We start from the raw sequence: 18,956 nt of genomic DNA, 5'->3' as shown, positions 1-18,956 counted from the left end.
TAGAATGGTGACAAATGGTTGGGAGGACATAGGTACACATTTCAAGGTAGCAGCCACAATTGGCCTGAACTGCTCTGCTTACTAAGATGAGAAAATAGAAGATCCAGTAGTAAACCCAATGGCATGAAATGTGAGACAGTGAGGGGCTGTGAAAAAATGAGGTAAGTGTCATAAGGGGAATTTCAGTGACATGGAAGAAAGAAGAGCTTGATGCCACCCATCAACACACACAGACACACACACACACACACACACACACACACACATTCCTTATTGCTTATACCTTGTTTCATGTTCTTCATAGCATTTTTGCTCATCAGACATATAACTCATTTGTTTGTTTATTTTCTGTAATTCTGTATCAGTCAAGATCCTGGCAGAAAAGAAGTGACATTCTCAAGGGGTAACAGAAGAGGAAAGGGCAGTTAAGTCAACATGGAACTGGCAGCATCGAGCAGCCATGGGTTGCCTCTCATTAAGCAAAAAGGGTCGAGAAGGGTGGGGAGGTAAGGGAGGTGTCAGAGGAACCTGACAAGATCTGTGGCTGTGGGATAGGGGAACCTGGCAGGATCTGTGGCTGCAGGGAGGAACAGAACCACTGCCAAAACTGCAGCCTGGCAGGAGGGGAGGGGAGAAAATGTCTGGCCCTCCTGTGCTTCCATACTGCAACCTCCTCCTCCCGCTGGGACCTCCCACTCTCCCTACCTTCCGTCATCCTCCCAGAAGACAAGGCACAGCAGAGTGCAGGGTTAGCCCCCTGGGGCACAGAGAAGGGCAAAGATGGGCCTGGAGAGTAAACAGAGGCTAGCCAGCACTCCTCCAACTAGGGGACAGTTACTTTTATTACTTCTTATCCCCAGGGCCTAGAACAGTGTCTGGTGTGTAGATTTTCAATAGATGTTAGGTGATGGAATGAATGCGTACATGATTTGGAAAGACAGAGATGTCGAAAGAAGTTTAAAGCAGTTTCTTAGCATGTGTGATGTAAACCCACCTACTCTCACTGTTATAGTATGCAATTAGATTTACCCTTCCTCCTAATGCTTTCACATGAAGAGACATTTTGAGGAAAGTAGGTACAGCAAGCAAATCTGGAAGAAAAGATAGGCAAGATACCTCAAGGACCTCTCTGTATGACGAACATTGAAACCACGAAGTCTGAAGGTTAATGCTCTAGAATCTACAGGTGGTAGAAGTACAGGAGTGTTCAAGCCCCAGCCAGCCCCGACCCCAGGCAGGAAGGCTTTGGGCATGGGTCAGCTCTGGGCTCCATCCTGACCAACTCAACGTCTCTGAGGCTGATTTTCCTCATCTGTAAAATGGGGATGAGGAGAGAATGCAGTGCTGTGAAGCTTGAGCAGGACCTGACACACTGGGCCTGCGTGGTGTAAACAGTAGGAACCATAAGGATTGCTTCTTGTGCAAGGCAAGGTCTCCAATTTTGAGATAGGTGTGGAAACTGCTGCCGATGCTCTGCTTTCTGGGCTGAAGCCATTCATTCTGCATTGCTGATTAGGGAAATGGTCAGGCGGCAATAGGGCACCTCCTTCCGGAGGACTGCTTTACTCCATCCCCCAGCAAGGCTTCCTGCTTCCTTCCTTCAGGGTCAAGCGGAGTCAAAGCTTGTTTTCCTTCTCACTCCAGGTCAGCACCACACATCGCACTCTTATTTTTTCAGGTGGCTCTGGGGCTTTGAACTGCACTGACAGAGATCCTTGCAGCCCTTCCTTCCTCTGGGTTAGGGAGATGCTTCCAGATGGAGTTGAATTCAGGAGCAGGTGAGGGACTTGGGGAAAAGGAGAAAGGCAAGATTAGCTTCCCCTGGAGAAGACAGGAAATGCCTTAAAAAGTCAGATTCATGTGGCCTTCCTTTAATGTTAGCTCTCTCTCCACCTTTATTTGGTAGTGGCAAGTTCTGCCTCTACCCTCTTTGGGTCTGTACCCCTAAAAGTACTGCTCCGAGATAAAATAGATGAGGTTAATAGAGAGAGAATGGGGCACCTCTAAACCAAGGTCTCCTGTGCTTGCGTGAAGAGCTCACAAGACATACTCTGGAATCCATGACACTAGGGTGGAGTGGTAGGGGGTTCCCTCAAGTGCAGGCAATAAGATGATGCATTATCTGCAGAGAATTTGAAATCAACAATAAAACTGACTAAAGCATTTTTTTTTTTTTTGAGACGGAGTTTCGCTCTTGTTACCCAGGCTGGAGTGAAATGGCACGATCTCGGCTCACTGCAACCTCCGCCTCCTGGGTTCAGGCAATTCTGCCTCAGCCTCCTGAGTAGCTGGGATTACAGGCACGCGCCACCATGCCCAGCTAATTTTTTGTATTTTTAGTAGAGACGGGGTTTCTCCATGTTGATCAGGATGGTCTCCATCTCTTGACCTCGTGATCCACCCGCCTCGGCCTCCCAAAGTGCTGGGATTACAGGCTTGAGCCGCCGCGCCCAGCCTAAAGCATTTTTTTAATTGTATTTGGGCTCCCGGGTATATGTGCACGTCCTGCATCCTGCAGGATTGTAACACAGGTACATACATGCCATGGTGGTTTGCTGTCTCCATCTCCCCAACCCCTGTTGCCTACATCAGGTATTTCTCCCTGTGTTATCCCTCCGCCTCCTCCCCATCCTCACTCTGCTGTCCCCCCTCTGTCCCTCCACCCCTCCACCTAGCCCTGTGAGTGTTGTTCCCTTCCCTGTGCCCAAGTGTTCTCATTGTTCATCACCCGCCTATAAGTAAAAACATGCAGTGTTTGGTTTTCTGTTCTTATGTCAGTTTGGTGGCAATGATGGTTTCTAGGTTCATCCATGTCTCTATAAAGGACACGAACTCATTGTTCTTTATGGCTGCATCGTATTCCATGCATTTTTATCATTATCACCATATGGTGGTGATCCCAAACAATGTCATTGGTTAACTATTTTTCCTTCAAAAATCTATTGAAGGTCTAAGTTCTAAACAATTGCTATAATCACTGGTGAGTTTCAGTAATATAAGTTGCTAATTAATGTACTTTTATTACATATCTTTTAATAAGTAGTGTTCTACAGAGAAGGTAATTCAGAAAACTCCTTTAAACAGCAGCTCCTGACACAGAGGAACTCAGCTATACATGCTTTTTCCAACAGTAAGTTTCTAAGGGTTTGGGACTGTTTGAGTTTGCTTAAAGTCTCCCCAGCCTCTGTAGAATGACATATCATTGCATTTGAACAGTAAATTAAAAACACCTAATGTTAGCATGGTGGTTGTAAAGAAACTAAACAGGAGTATTCTGTCATTCTATGAGACCCTATAGAGTTTTGATTTGTGTTTAAAATTTAAAACAGTGAAGAAGAGGGCAAACTTCAAGGCATTCTATTATTATTTGGCATGTACAAATTTTAGTTCACATTGAAACATTTTACAGAATTTTAGTAATAGCATAAAATAGAATATTTTCTTTTTTAGTCAATTGCTTTAAATTGAAAGAATTAGTCAAGCAAATAAGGATTATTGCTAAAAATAATGTTCTCATATAAAGGAGGGGAAAGTTAATAAAAGATCTGGTCAACTCTGCTAGATATCCTCCTGGTCCAGAACTGTGTGCTGGGGGCTTTCTGTTCTTTTTTTTTTTTTTTTTTTAGGTGGAGTTTTGCTCTTGTTGCCCAGGCTGGAGTGCAATGACACAATCTCAGCTCACCACAACGTCTGCCTCCTGGGTTCAAGCAATTCTTCTGTCTATGCCTCCCAAGTAGCTGGGATTACATGCATGTGTCACCACGCCCAGCTAATTTTGTAGTTTTAGTAGAGACGGGGTTTCTCCACATTTGTCAGGATGGTCTTGAACTTCCAATCTCAGGTGATCTGCTCGCCTTGGCCTCCCAAAGTGCTGGCATTACAACTTTGTGCCATGCACCTGACCAACTGCTTTCTAATTTTATGCAGAGAAGTGTGAGTGTGTATGTGGCATAGAGTGTGTGTGCATGTGTGTGTGTGTGTGTGTGTATGAGAGATTAGCGGACTCAGGTGCCTCAGGGGAAAGAGGTCACTCATAAGATTGCCCATATTTAGTAAGAGCCCAGGAGGTTCAAATGAAGAGTCCCAGGCAAAGGTATGCTGTAAGTATGTGTGCATACTGCTGGGTAAAACACAAAGTTTAGATCTCAATGACTTTCAACAAAATGGAAAATTGAACAATTTGAGGAATTCCGGAAGAAACTAAAAATATATGTGGTTTTCCCTCCCTTAATATTCTAGGTCAGATGAGGCAAACCCAAGGGATATGAGCCTGGAATAATCATGTAATTGTTGATATGTAGCTGTGTTTTGTGTACTGTGCTTCAGATCCAAAAATAGTTTAGTGGTCCTGAGAGGCAGACTCTGATAAATAGAAGGTGACGTGGTTATGAAAGGTCTTGAACCTGGAAACGTGGACCCCTCCTTGTGCTGAGATAGGCCATGGGAGTGTGGAGAGTTGAGCAATTTCCATGAGTCCCGAGGACAGTCTGTACAATGCTAGACTATTTCAAATTGCAGTAGCAGCCACTGTGAACACCTTTCTGTTTAATCTCTTACCCTTTTTATTCCTTAAAAACAGTCAGAAAGCTCAGGCTACAATACAGGGCAACTCACCTTCAGTAGTAGCAACCTGACCACCAGGCCATCAAGAAGGTCGGTCCATCTCTCAGGGTTTGCCCTTGTGGTATGAGATGGAACAGATCAGTGAATAAAGAGGGTACCAAAGCAATGACATGTCCACAACTTGGACCTGGGGAGAAAGAGAACTCAGTGGATTTAGGGGCAAGCCCCTTGAAGTGAACAGCTAATGCTTTTCTCCAGTACTAAAACAAGCAAGTTGTTCTGAACAGGAGTTACTTTACTGAGTGCTCTGTGTAGGAATCTGGAAATTGTTCATTCTTATATTTTCTTTAAAAATGATTCACTGTAAGTAACATAAAAAGTGGTGCTCTCAGGTACCAAGACCTTCCTAACTATCAAGTTGATACTTAGTTCCCCTAAACTCGCTCACAAGCTCTGTCATTTTGCAGCATTCCAATTCTCTATGCTTTTAAGAGGCACATTCTTCCTTCTCCCCAGGGAGCTGAACTTCAGAAAGTTTGATTAATTTTCATATAAGCTGCGTTTTCCATTCCCATCACTGCTGCCTCCAACTTTTTGCTTCTCCTCAGTGAGCTTATTTTTGGCCCCTTCTTGGCACTGAATTTCAGAACCATTGTTTTTCATAGACAGTGGCGTCAGCCAGTCTTTTTTCAGATTTCTTTCTCAAGCAAATGTTGTCATTGTGCATGACATATTATGTATTCTTGAAAGGGCATTTTAAAAAGAATATGTCATTCCAGAGGAATTGAGGGAAGTCTTAGTACAGGGACACGACTATTAGCCATAAAGCAGGAGACCAGGAGCAGTGACTCTGTAGGGAGGTGGTATGCATACTTGAGGGTGGTAGTTTTCACCACACAATGACTCTTCCGTGGTTGAGCAGAGGGTGATGCTGACCTAGCGATGTTACCCTTTTATTGAAGGTCTTATAAGTTATTGAGCATCTGTTATGTACTGGGAATTTCTAGCCCTTCCTTAGGAATTACTTTCACTATGGCTTTGGCAACATGGAGACTGGGGGAGCTCCCTGAGAGCAGCTGTGATGCAGAAGTAGAGAGGGAAGATCGATTTGACTGACTTTGAGGCTGGAGAAGAGATGGAGGTGAAATCTTTAGTGAAGAGCTGTGAAGGGGAATAGAAATCTGTTGCAGTAAATGAGGGGAAAGAGAAAGATGTAATACCAAAGAGATACTCTATGTTTGTGTGCTGGTGATACTGAGGAAATAAGAGGGGACAGAGCCCAGAGTCCAGTGGAAGAAGGAGCAAGCCTTATTCTCTTAAACTGGAAAGAAGGCCAGAATGGGTAGTGCAGGTGCAAGAAGATTGAAAGTTTGTATGTAGGAAGATACATGTTTATTGTTTTTTTTTTAAAACAGCATCTCTTTCTGTGGCCCAGGATGGGGTGCAGTGATGTGATCACAGCTCACTGCAGCCTTGACTTCTAGGCTTAAGTGATCCTCCCACCTCAGCCTCCCTGGTAGCTGAGACTATAGGTGTGCACCACTGTGTCCAGCTAATTTTTGTACTATTTTGTAGAGATAGGAGCCCCACCATGTTACCCAGGCTGGTTTCAAATTCCTGGACTCAAGGGATCTGCCTGCCTCAGCCTCCCAAAGAACTGGGATTACAGGCTGCCACACTAGCCAAATGTTTCATTTAATTGACTGTTTTTTCAATGAAATGAGGCAAAGATACTGCTAAGAGTGAGGAGAGAAGAGAAGTTGTGAAATGGTCCTTTTGGAGAGAGAAAACGAACATAAATAATAGGATTGCCAGGTTATGTGGCTATAACAATTCCACTGTGATTAGCGGAATGATTTTAACATACAAGCTGCATGCCAGCCTGTAAAGACTGCTTTCTAAAATACCATCCCCACATCACGTCCCACTCTTTCTACCCTCGTTGTCCTCCTATTACCTCTACTGTTGGCCATGTTAAATCCTTAACTGCTAGCTTAAATTCATTCACACTAATCTGGAACTCACTGGAAATGGAAATGAATAATACTGCAACATTTCAAAGATACTTGAGTCAGAGTAGGGGCAGGTTCTCTACTTAAAGCAATTTGTCTCTAACAGTGTAATTTTAGGAACTAGGTACAGGTAAACATAAGTTTTTCTGTTGCCTCCCAAATCCTGTTACAGAAGTGACAGTTTATACTTCTGATGTCACCTGGCATCTTATTTTTCAGACTACTATTGTGCCAGTCGTTACACTTTCACGTTAAAGCTGTATCCTAATATGTTAAAAAGAACCACTTAACAGTCTTCCATGAAAGAATATAAGCCCTGGAGGCCGGGCGTTGTGGCTTATGCCTGTAATCCCAGCACTTTGGGAGGCCAAGTGGGATGAATCACCTGATGTCAGGAGTTTGAGACCAGCCTGGCCAACATGGTGAAACCCCGTCTCTACTAAAAATACAAAAATTAGCTGGGTGTGGTGGTGCGCGCCTGTAATCCCAGCTACTTGGGAGGCTGAGACAGGAGAATTGCTTGAACCCGGGAAGTGGAGGTTGCAGTGAACTGAGATCACACTACTGCAGTCCAACCTGGGCAACAAAAGGGAAACCCCATCTCAGAAATAATAATAATAAAATAAAAAAGAAGAAGAATATAGTCCCTTGAAACATTGCACTAATTTATTTAGAGGGCCATTTCTTGTTCTAATTAAATCCTGAACCAAACATCAGTAAGGGAAAGACTGCAGGTTTAATATTGCCTCTTTCTCTGCCCAGAAATCACTACCTCATCTTAGGCATTAGGTACATGGATAACACCCCACCTGTACCTGTGAAATTGTTCCAATTTAGAGGTAAGGGGTATCTTAATAGTCCTCCTTGGGAGGAAACTGTCTTTAGAAAAATACCCTGATAAGCACCTAGAAAGCAATTGAGACTCTTAAGACCTCTAAGAGAGTAGAGGGTCTCATACGTAAAGTGAGGAGTCGAATATGTTTGTTACCCCCATAGAAAGAGAAGCCAACAGGAAGAGAGTAGAGACTACAGGGAAGAAGGGAAGAGAGGTCAGCGAGATGGTGGGAAGCAGGCACTAGACAGGGAGGGATCTTGATAGAATGGTAACGTCCCCTCTTCCAATCACAACTTCGTGATTTTTCTTGTTGTAAATATGACTTTAGCCACTCCTTTGTCCCCAAACTTTATGTTCACATTTACTGGGTGTGTGTTTACTGAAGTTCAAAAAAAGAGGCTGTTTTTCTTTTATACCATCCTTGAGTAACACAGACACAACGTACTAGGAGTGTGGTGGTTCTATGGGTTGAGCTGACCAGGAGAATATAAACATCCTCAGGAATTCCCAGGCACACTGAGGAGGGCTCTGAACTTCCACAAGCTGGGGTAAAGCAATTTTATCCGGAATTTTGACAGACCAGAATTCACAGCCAGCATTTGGGTTATGTGCTTCCTTCTGGGACCCAATCTGACATGGGTTCTTCTGTCCCCTCACGTGTTCCTGTGGTTGTCACCCCACTTTTCAGTATTTCCCTGGTTAGAGTCAGTAAGAATCAAATTGAAGCATTTTAGCCAGAGTGTAGCCTATGCTTCTGTCTCAGGAGGGAAATACAGCTATTCAGCATGACATGAGCTTAATTCTAGCCTGGGGAGGTATAACGTGGAGAAACTTCGCAATAAAGTTTGCTGACTTGTTGATGACGAAGCTTTGTTTATGGGTGTTGTCTGAGAAGGAGGTTTCAGGCCTTTGCCACCTGTTATGATGCTGTTCTGAGTACTCTATGAAAGCTGGGACCTAGGTAAGTGGGTGGGGACTTGGAGGTTCCAGATGGAAAAGAGAGTGCTTTAACTGGTGCTGGTCTACTTCTGTGATAATGATGCTAACAAGGAAATTCTGTTGCTGGCTTGCATCGGAAGTGTTATCTGTGTTTAATACATAAAGAGCGGATAAATGCTGACAGATTTTGTATTGTTCTCATCAGTACAGAGGTGTAACAGGACTTTACCTCTGTGTGTACTTATTCTACTTTGAACTGTTATTTTTTCCTACCAGAAAACTGGGGATGGGAATGCATGTATTGATGGAGGCTGGGGGTCACCAGCCATAAGGAAACAGCACTGCGTGCAGAGACAGAACATCTAACTTCCAAGTCTGGCTCTGACACTAAGGCTGCTTGTGACCTTGGTTAAACCTTTCAACTTTAATATGAGAGAGTTGGAACAAATGATCACTAGCCCCGCTGCCCTTTGATTTAACATTATTCGATTCTGATTTTCTCCTGTCATGGATGGTTCTTCAGCACATATTTGTCTAGTGGTTTTGGCATTGTGGCTGTTCACTAATTGCCTTGAAAAATTCTGAGTAAATTATTTCTATAATCAGAGGCAAAAATGAAGGAAATATTCTTGGGAGTCAAAGGAAATGTCAAAGCACTGAAAATAGCATAGAGTGATTGAATTTGGTTGGGAGACGGTGTTGTGAAGACAGGGTTTTGCAGTCCCAAACCAGGATTCTGCCTGATGTTTGCAGATCAGCCTCGCTGTTACTGTAGTACACGGTATCCGCCAGTGCAGAGTGCCTGAACCCAGGATGCATGGTAAAGAAGCAGAGGTTAAAATAGGAGTGATTGCCCAGTGTGCATGGACAAAAGGACATGTGTACACTGAGAGGAAAAGTGTAGCTTCTTTCTAAATAGATTCCCTCCTAGGCCAAGACAAGAAGGAAAGCCATGTCCTCAGACGACTGTTCTCCATGGGACTAGGTTGGAGGGGACTGAAGGAGGGGATTGAAGAGTCAGTGACAACTTTAGTCGATGATTCTGATATGCGCATCACAGCTGATTGACATATGTCATGCCATGGGCATCAGAAATGACTTTCTGCTACATAAATGGCATGCCAGCTCTAAGAACTGAAAATGGAATGTGAAGGCCATGGATGACTCACATGCCATTGGCAGTCAGTATTCCCCAAGAATAGATTAATAAGGGTCAAGAGAGAAGTGTGGATGACACCTCAATGAGCCATACCTCAAATCTGCCCCCTGCCTCAAGATGCTATCTCTCCCTCTTCAAGGAAAAGGCAGAGAGGGTAGTTCTAGGAGTAGAGTTCAGAAAAAGGTTCCACTTGGACGGTGATTTGGATTTCTGGCAGAAGCTGGGGCCGTTACTGCAGGCAGAAGAAGTGCTGGAAGGGAGCTGTCAATTGTGTCCAGTTGGCTCAAAAGATGGGAGCTTTGCAATTTTCCACAGTAAAATAACATGAATGTCTGTAAGATGCATACACAAAGAAGGTGTAATAACACTGTCTATTGGTAGAATGGGTGCAGTAGCAGTAAGTGAAAATAAAATCTGAGCAGCTGCAGCTAAGCCCAAATATGACCAATTCCATTAGTGGAGGCTCTGCCAAAATATACACACGTGAGATAAGAATAAGACCATTTGTATACTATAAAACTGCCCAATTATTTGCCGGTTCCTTCCTTGCATAAGGACAGGTCAGGGCCAAAGGAGAATTTTCCTGACCTCAATATAGAAATACCAAAAGAGGGCTGACCTTAGGTCAAAAGGGTTACCAACATCTGGTTACGGATTAAAAAATAAAAGAATATTAAAAAAAAGCAGAGCCTACCCTGCCAAGATGTGGAGGTAGGAGAATTTCACAAGTTGAACTATTATGTACTTTAGCTATGCTGTCCAGGGCTGTGGCATTAATAACTTTGCTTGTGCATTACACTTTCAAATACTCCTTTGCAATGAATCTATTAAACAGGCATCTCTTCCCTTCCCTTGGGAAGCTTACCTTCTTTTTTTTTTTTTTTTTTTTTTTTTTTTTGAGACAGAGTTTTGCACTCATTGGTCACATTGGAGTGCAGTGGCACTCTCTTGGCTCACTGGAACCTCTTCCTCCCAGGTTCAAGCGATTCTCCTGCCTCAGCCTCCCAAGTAGCTGGGATTACAGGCACCTGCCACCATGCCCTGCTAATTTTAGCATAGAGACGGGGTTTCACCATGTTGGCCAGGCTGGTTTTGAACTCCTGATCTCAGGTGATCCACCCACCTCAGCCTGCCAAAATTCTTGGATTACAGGCGTAAGCCACTGCACCGGACTTGGGAGCTTAACTTCTACTGCGGGGATGGAAGGCGGAGACATTCAGCAAAATTTAAAAGTGCATTATAATGTACCAGAGATGACACATGTTCTGGAAAACTAGAGCAAGTAGAGGGGATGTGGAGAGATGAAATGTAAGATATGGCTGTCAATGGAGGCCTCACTAAGAAAGCTGTGTTTGGGCAAAAGTGAGAATGAGGTGATGGAGTGAGTCTTGAGGAAATCTGTGCAAAGAGCATATCCAGGAGGCAGAGAGAATAACAAGTATGAAGACTCTGAAATGCAAGTCTGCCTGGTCTACAAGGAGGCCAGTGTGCCTGGAGCGATATGAGTGATGGGAGAGAAGGTGGTACAGATCATGTAGGGCTCACCAGCTGTTGAAAGGACTTGTGCTCTGACTGCAGGGGATGAGTTGAGCACAGATGGATTTTATATGACTTCTATTTTATAAGGACCATTCTAACTACAGTCTTCAGAACAGACTATAAAGGGGCAAGAGGAGATGCAGAGACAGGTTAGAGACTGGTAATTATCCAGTCAAGATATAGTGATGTCTTGGATGAGAATGATAGCAGCAGAAAAGGTAAGAAGTACCAGATTATGCGTGTATTTTAAGATGTGATGACAAATTAAATGTGAAGTGTGCAAGGGAAGACTCAAGGATGACTCTTAGAGTTTTGATTGGGTAACCGGAAGAATGGAGATGCCCTTTGCTAAAATGGAAGAGACTGATGGTATAGCTAGTTTGGGAGGGAAGTTCAGGAGTGTAGTTTGGGACATGTTCTGTTTGAGGGCCTAGTGAACAACTGAGTGGAGATATCAAGTAGGCAGCTGGATACATGGGTCAGGAATTCAGGTGAGAGGTCTGTGATAGAGATAGACATTTGGAAGTCATCAGCAAAACTAGTAGAGATCACCTGGGAAATAATTGTCAACAGAGAAGATTTCAAAGACTGAGCTATGAGACTGTTATGTTAAAAGGAGGAACCAGCAATGGAAAATGAGATGGAAAGTTTAATTTTGCTTGCTTTTATTGGTAACCCACTATATACCAGCACTGTAATAGGAATGGGCATAACACAAATCAGACTAGTGCCTGTCCTCAAGTTGCTTACAGTCAATGCATTAAATGGATTGTTTGAATGCAATGTAGTAACTTTAAAAAGACATACATATGGCAGTGTGGGATCAGGGGAAAGAAATACTTGGCTCAAGGTGGGAGAAATAAGAGGGTCCTTGGAAGAAATAACACCTGGAACTTAAAAAGAGACTAAACATTACCCATGTGAAGAAAAGAGAAAGACAGAGCAGTGAAACAGCTTGGAACATGCTGGAAAGTACGTATTTATTTGGTGCTGAAATTTCTTCCTGAGAAAGTAGGATCTTTGTCTCTAATGACACTGTACCCTACAGTCATGAGAGACACTTCATATTAACAAACACAGATAACATGACTGATGAATTCGTTACTCTGGCTACATTTGCAGTTTGGTTGAAGAGGTTTGAGTTCAGCCAGCAACATCAATGTTTTAGAATTCAGGAAAACAGCCCCTGTGACAGTCAATTCCAGCCAGTTGCTATGCCAGGGAAGGGTCTCTCCATCCACAGTTCATTCTGGGTTGCTGCCGAGGCCATATGGTGGTTCCATTTTTTTATTTGCTTTTGTTTTCATTGTAATGTGTGTGGAGCAAGCACAGAGTGTTCCTAACAACAAGCAGGGAACTGTGGGTGAGAAGAATTGCTCCTCAGGGAAGGAAAGGGACAGCCACTCTGACAACGCCCATCCCATGTTAGAGAGCCTGCTGCGCCCAACAGCCAAAATGCAAGCAGGAAAAAAGGCAGTATTTGCCAGGAGCTGCGTCCCTCCTCAGGCTGTTTCTTAAATCAGGATGTATCCAATTCAAGGTGTAGACTACAGTTGAGAATCAGTACCTAGAAGTGAAATAATAACATTTTGAAGTTCATCCTCTTTTTGCCCAAATACTCTGATCTCAAGCCTAAGTCCTGCTGGTGGTTGCTGACTTGCCCCAGGCTGATAGCACTGATAGAAGGGAAAGCAGCTAGAGGGGGAGAGAGGACAAACTTGGAGGCACTGGAGCCCAGGGATCCAGAGAACAATGAACAGTTGCTAAACTCTTCCTCTTGAGTTTCAGCAGAGTCTATAAACTCAGCACCATTAATATCCTTCTTTCACACATAATAAAACCGAATCTCAGGGCCAGGAGCAGTGGCTTACCTTGTAATACCAGCACTTTGGAAGGCTGAGGCAGGGGATCACCTGAGGTCAGGAGTTTGAGACCACCTTGGCCAACGTGGCAAAACCCCGTTTCTACTAAAAACACAAAAAGCTAGTCAGATGTGCTGGTGGGCACCTATAGTCCCAGCTACTTGGGAGACTGAAGGAGGAGAATTGCTTGAACCCGGGAGGCAGAGGTTGCAGTGAGCCAAGATCATGCAACTGCACTCCAGCCTGGCCACAGAGCAAGACTCCATCTCAAAACAAAACAAAACAAAATTGAATCTCAATAGGGTCAAGCAATGTGTACGTGCCCACATAAAATTGGTGGGACTAAAGCATCAATTCCTACAGCCTGACTCCAGAGTCCTTTCTTTGATACTATGAAGAATTCTCTGAAGATACTCAGAGAATTCTGAGTATACTCTCACCTGAAGCACTTATTTCCAATGCAGATTCCAGGGCAGGCCTCATTCATTACACTTTCTGTGGGCAGAGCTCCAGAGTAGGCAGTAGAACAGCATCCTCCATCTGTATTCTGATCTTGGGAGGGTTTCTCCTTGGGTCTTAGTTTTCTCTCTTGTAAAATGAGGATCAGTGGGGTCACTTCCAGTTCAAAAATTAGCTGACTCTAATTCATCTTAAACCCAACAACCTGAATGCAGCCTGCCAAGCAGGTCTTTGCCATATATCTCCTTATCTTGAAATACCCGTGTTATAGAGTGGTATTTTAAGTACCACGAAATTGATAGTTTGATACACAAATACTCACAGAGTTTCCCTGGAAACCTAAGAGAACTGGACATGCCTCTAATGTGGCATTCTTGAGGTACAGCCCTCCCACGGGGGAGGACTAAGTAACTTCTTTAGGTCTCTCCTCTTCTAGGGATTCTTTTATTCTCTGCTCTCTTGGCACTGCTAAAGACAAAGAATTCATTGAGAGTCTTAATTTTCCTTCTACGAAATTACAATCTAATTTGGTGATCATCTTTTAAAAGTTGAAACCAGGCATCTTGCACTTCCCATTAGCTCTAACCCATGTTTGGTTGGCTCTGGTTTTACTTTTCTGATATTTTTCTCTTTGGAGAAAGGAAAGTGAGAACTAGGAGCATTGGCCAAACAAGTCTGTCCACTTGGTGGAGAGGTTTCCAGATAAGAAGGATCTGAAGGACTTCCCATGGGCGTGAGGGAAATTGCACACGCCATCCGGGGAAGAGGACCAGGAAGTCACTTTTTGTTTTTAAAATAGCAGCGCGGCTCTCAGGGATGACTCTGTGAGGCCTGGAGGATCACAGCTGGGGGAGGCCCCAGTGAGGCTGAGTGTGGGAGCGGAACTGTCAGTCCTGCCTGAAAACTCAAAATGAGTCTTGCTTGGTTCTCGCTCCGCTGGGCGTGAGGCCCCCTGCCCAGGAGGCTGCAAGACAAATGGCCCTGTAGCAGAAACTGGGAAAATTTTAGGCATCTGATCAGAGTGGGAGCCAGCAGGGCGACCACAGTGCTGGACAGGTAAGACATTTCTCCTACTATGCTCTGTTGTTCTGTCTCTGCCTTCCTTTGTAGCAAGATCGCAGGGGCTCCTATGTCACTTATCTTAAGGCATCTTCCACTTATGATCCTCTTTGCCTGCTTTTCTTTTGCGTGGCTGTGACACGTACGTTAGGAAGATAAAGTATGTCCAGTCAAGAGCATTGTGCAGACTGTTGGTCTAGTTGACGAGACTATGTTAAAGAATATTGAGTATCAAGCACCGAGCTGGGATCCTTTAGGACTTTCTTTGTAACAGACTTTTTTTTTTTCCAAACAAGTTCTCTCATCCTTAAACCAGGAAATACTATGAAAACCAGTGCATTCATGAGCTACTGAGCTGCTGCTCTTGCCGAGAGGAGCCCCGAATATTCGCTCAGCTCTGGGAGAGTCCTTCTGAAGGGCAAGGGGTGACCTTAGAAATGTAAAATACAGGCTGCAGCCTCACACCCAGGACTGACAGGAAAGGAGTTTGTAGTCAGCATTAGGAGGGAGGTCAGTAAAAGTGCTGGGGCTTCATGGCCAGACAGACTTGTTTTGAAAGGAGGAACTCTGTGATGTGCGGTTTGCTTCAACCACGTTTTCTCATACTTCAGAAAGCCAGGCCATCCCACTTCATTATAGCTTTTTTCCTTTCATAAAGGGCTAATGTAGTTGTTTTTCAATGCAGTTTAGTTTTGAAACACACAAATAATACTTTAATATATTCTTGTTGTAAAAGAATCTCTCTAAACAGATTGTGCGAGTGCGTGTGCGTGTGTGTGTGTGTGTGTGTGTTTTGAGACAGAGTCTTGCTCTGTCACCCAGGCTGGAGTGCAGTGGCATGATATCGGTTCACTGCAACATCCACCTTCTGAATTCAAGCAATTCTCCTGCCTCAGCATCCTGAGTAGCTGGGACTACAGGCACCCACCACCATGCCCAGCTAATTTTTGTATTTTTAGTAGAGTTGTAGTCTTACCATGTTACCCAGGTTGGTATTGAACTCCTGACCTCAGGTGATCCACCGGCCTCAGCCTCCCAAAATGCTGGAATTACAGGTGTGAGCCACTGCAGGTGGCCTTCTCTTAACTGTTTTACAAGCCCCGCACCCGCAATGTACTCTCTCTTTCTCCCTGCCCAAAGATTATTCTATCAATTGTTTTTTTGTGTGTGTGTTACCAGTTAAAGGCTTTATTTTCTGTTCTTCTGAGTTCTTAGGATAAGCTGGGGCACAGGACTACCATAAATTCTCATGGTCAAGTTCATGTGATGATCCTAAACTCCTTCCTTTCAGTGAAAGAATAAAATGATACATGGGAAAAATAAATAGCTCTTTTAACTCTTAGAAAAGTCTAAAATAATTTTACTTATTTTTACCATTATTATTTTGTGTTGGTTTTGGCTCTGACAATTAATAATATTAATAACCTCCTAAGGATTAAATTCTAGATTTGCCAATTAGCAATTTGGGCTTTTCCCTTGAAGATTTTCTTATTATAGAAATGAAAGAAGAGAAAATAAAATAACAGAAAATTAACTAGATGGATAATAGCTAGATTGACAGATAAAGTGATTGGCCCAGAGAAGACAGAGTGAGGGTAGGAGAGATCGTCCTGTTATTCAGTGGATAGTAAATGCATTTAACAGATGGGTTCATTTTCCTTCTCTTTTAGTCTTCTGTAGAAAGGTGGCCTTCCCCTCCCCACTAACTATGTTAAGAGACAAGCAAGTAAGGCAAACATCACTACGAACAAGTTGATACACCTTATGGAGAGAGTCTTTGGGAAGAAGGTATAAATAGCCAATGTCTAATCCAAAGACAATTACAAACACTTTCATTAGCTATTTTATATTTTCTTGTTCTTTCCAAGGGTTCTCCACCCCAAACTATAAGGCCATTAGGTGCTGATTTTGGACATTCTGTAAAATCTGCCTGCCTTTGTCCCTTCTCCAGATCCCTGGCCACTCTGGTTAATCATTTCGCTCTAGTGCGTAGTGTTAGCCACATGACAGACTTCCACTGAGGCCCTGTAGACTAGCACTGCCTCACTCACTGAGTGCGGCTTTCATGACTGCAATGTAGTTACCTCACTTACTGTGCTTGGGGTACCTGGGGACATTTTGGAGCAATTAAAAATATCCCACATGTGTTTCCACCTCCTCTGCTTAATGAGAATAATCTGTCTCCTCTAAATATTATGCATTCAATCTCTTGTATTTATATGCAACTCTTTTTATTATCAAAAGAATTTTATGCCTCTTCTTGACACAATGAATCTTTTTGGGGGACTGAGATGAGAAGAAGCCCGGATTGCTATCTTTTTTTTTTTTTTGAGATGGAGTTTTGCCCGTTATTCTTTTTTTCTTTTTTCTTTTTTTTTTTTTTGAGATGGAGTTTTGCTCTTGTTGCCTAGGCTGGAGTGAAATGGCACGATCTCTGCTCACTTCAACCTCTGCCTCCTTGGTTCAAGTGATTCTCCTGCCTCAGTCTCTCGAGTAGTTGGGATTACAGGCATGCGCCATCATGCCTGACTAATTTTGTGTTTTTTAGTAGAGACAGGGTTTCTCTATGTTGGTCTGGCTGGTCATGAACTCCCAACCTCAGGTGATCCACCTGCCTCAGCCTCCCAAAGTGCTGGGATTACAGGGGTGAGCCACCGTGTCCAGCTGAGCCCCACTTTTTTTGTCAGTACTGTAAGGATAAAAATGATGTGGAGTAGAGAATTAATGTGATTGCCTGGATTTTGTCAGCTTTGTAGCTACATGGTAGATATTTTGCTGGGAATCTAAAGGTGAACTAAACTATTGCCTTGTCCAGATATTAGTAGGTTCTATCACCTGCTGTCCATCGGCGTCACCCTAGGAACTTAACAAAAAGGAAACAATGTCCAGACACTTTGCCAGAGTAACGGAATGAGAATCTCTGAGGATGGGGCCAGGGCATGGTGGGTTTTTTTGTTTGTTTGTTGTTTTTAATCTCCAACGTGATGCTATAATGCAGCTGGGGTTGAGAATCACAGAGTCTTGGCTATGTGAGATACAGTGGCTAAATTGAGAAGCAGAAGCAATGCCTATATATGAAGCCAAGAAATTAGGGCCAAAAGTACCAGCAGTAGTGCAGGTCATTAGAATTCTGGCTGCTGCTGTTTATCAGAGGAATAGACACATCTGCATGTGAGAATGAAGGGGAGATTTCCGACACCTCCAACAATGGCACAGACTTTCCAGTTTAAATTGGAACAACCCCACTGACTTCACTGTAGATACGTTGGCTTCCTAGGACTTGCAGATTTTACAAAGTCAGATTAAATGTTCTAGGTAAACAGGATGTGCTCTTCTAATGCCAGATGACTATCAGATCATACTTTTTACTCAAGGTCACTTTGCCATGTTGTATCCCAATCCCAAGAAAGAGAGGGGGAAAAAAAAAGCTAATTATTCTTTGCATGAGCTGCCACTTTCTGGGTTGAACTAAATATAAATAGACAATAAGTCATGGCTGTTTTTTAATTACAAAATGTTTCCCTACAGCCTTTTCCCTACTGAAATTTCTGGATATAGTTCAAGTTAGTATATCTCATCAGTGCAGTGTTTGTCTTCTTGAGAGAGAGGACTACAGGACCTATTCAGTATTTATCTCAGCTTCCCCAGGACCTGCAAGTTTCTGCGCAGAGTAGGTGCTCTAATAAGGATAGTTGAGTTAAATGTACATATTAGCTAAGGGCACACCGTGATTCATAAGTTACTTACTAGCTCAGCATTTCAGACCACATGGGGTGACTTTGGTCACGATGGTTAAAATAATGAGAATCTTCCCTATTGCCTGAAAGATAATCACCAATGTGAAATCTTGAAAACTACAGCCTGGTGGAATCACCTACTCTGGACTGACTTGCTAAGTGCTGAGGAATTACAAAGGCAGAAAACCTTTCCCCTTCATCCGCTTAGACTCTTAATAGAAAGCAAGTTACATTCATTGAGAATTTTAACAACCAACAATATTTATCAAGTACCTAAGTACCTCCTATGGGGCACGCACCATACTCAGTGATTTATAAAGATGATCGTTAACCCATTTAGTTATTCCGGTAATTCTATGCCTCAGATAAAATTATAATCCCTGTTTTATAGATGGGGCAATCCACAAAAGTTAGGTAAATTGCTGAGACAAAAAGCTGGGAAATAGTGGCATGTTAAGATTCTGTCTCAGGCAGTCTGACTTCAGAGTCCATACACCTAATTCCTGTGCTATGCACGAAAAACATGCAGTGTTGAAAAGTGATCCACATGGCAGGACCAGGTGACTAGCTGAGCAGAGAAATGCAGTGCAAGCAGTGGAAAGATATATCTTTGGGGAGGACAAGAAAAGAAGCAATGTGCCAGAAAGGTCAGAATTGAGACTTTGGAGGCAGACTTGACCACTTGCCAAGTGTGTTTATTTAGCCAAAATTCAGTGTTTATTTAGCCAAAGCTCAGTTTCCTCATCTGTAAAATGAAGATGGTGGTAATTCTCACGATACGGGGTTATAATG

At 43.3% G+C, this 18,956-nt stretch overlaps 1 protein-coding gene across 21 annotated transcripts in view; it reads left to right on the top strand.

Annotated features, from left to right (window-relative positions):
- Window positions 1–18,956, top strand: part of ADGRF5 (adhesion G protein-coupled receptor F5) — a 99,003-nt gene that overhangs the window by 16,263 nt on the left and 63,784 nt on the right. For 12 of the 21 annotated variants that reach the window (XR_013534255.1, XR_013534251.1, XR_013534253.1 and 9 more), the window contains exon 1: window positions 14,187–14,424. The exons of 7 other annotated variants lie outside the window; for them this stretch is intronic. The gene's annotated coding sequence lies outside the window, so the exon portion shown is untranslated. Of the gene's footprint in view, window positions 1–3,626; window positions 3,734–14,186; window positions 14,425–18,956 lie in introns of those variants that run through there. 2 more of the 21 variants (XM_054254065.2, XM_054254064.2) reach the window with 1 other exon arrangement.

This window comes from Callithrix jacchus, chromosome 4 (assembly GCF_049354715.1).
Source record: "Callithrix jacchus isolate 240 chromosome 4, calJac240_pri, whole genome shotgun sequence".
NCBI lineage: Eukaryota > Metazoa > Chordata > Mammalia > Primates > Cebidae > Callithrix > Callithrix jacchus.
Note: the sequence above shows the minus strand (reverse complement) of the source record. Positions and strands in the feature narration are given on the sequence as shown.